The sequence below is a fragment of the Arachis duranensis genome, chromosome 7 (assembly GCF_000817695.3).
Source record: "Arachis duranensis cultivar V14167 chromosome 7, aradu.V14167.gnm2.J7QH, whole genome shotgun sequence".
NCBI lineage: Eukaryota > Viridiplantae > Streptophyta > Magnoliopsida > Fabales > Fabaceae > Arachis > Arachis duranensis.
In genome coordinates this window covers 69,220,146-69,220,605 of record NC_029778.3, presented here as the reverse complement: position 1 = coordinate 69,220,605, position 460 = coordinate 69,220,146, and positions in this window count along the sequence as shown.

Below are 460 nucleotides of genomic sequence, written 5' to 3'. Positions count from 1 at the left end.
ATAACTTTTACTCTTTTATAATTTTACTTTGGTTACTTAATCACATTACTTATATTTTTTATAATTTTAAACTTTTATTTTAAATAAATTAATTTTTTTTATTATTTTACACTTAAAGTAATGTAATCTTTTTATAAATAGATAAATTTTACACTTTCATTATAAATAATATAATTTTACTTTCATTACTTAATTACATTACTTATAATTTTTTTATAATTTTACACTTTCATTCTAATCACATTACATTATTTATTTAGAATGAAAGTGTAAAATTTATTTATTTATAAAAAAATTACATTACTTAAAATTATAAAAAAATAAATTTATTTAGAATAAAAGTAATGTGATTAAGTGTAATTTACTTAGATGTGATTAAAAAATAACTGAATATTATGTACAATAAAAATTGATATTATTAAAAAATAAAATTAAATTTTATTTCTATGTATCGTTTTTG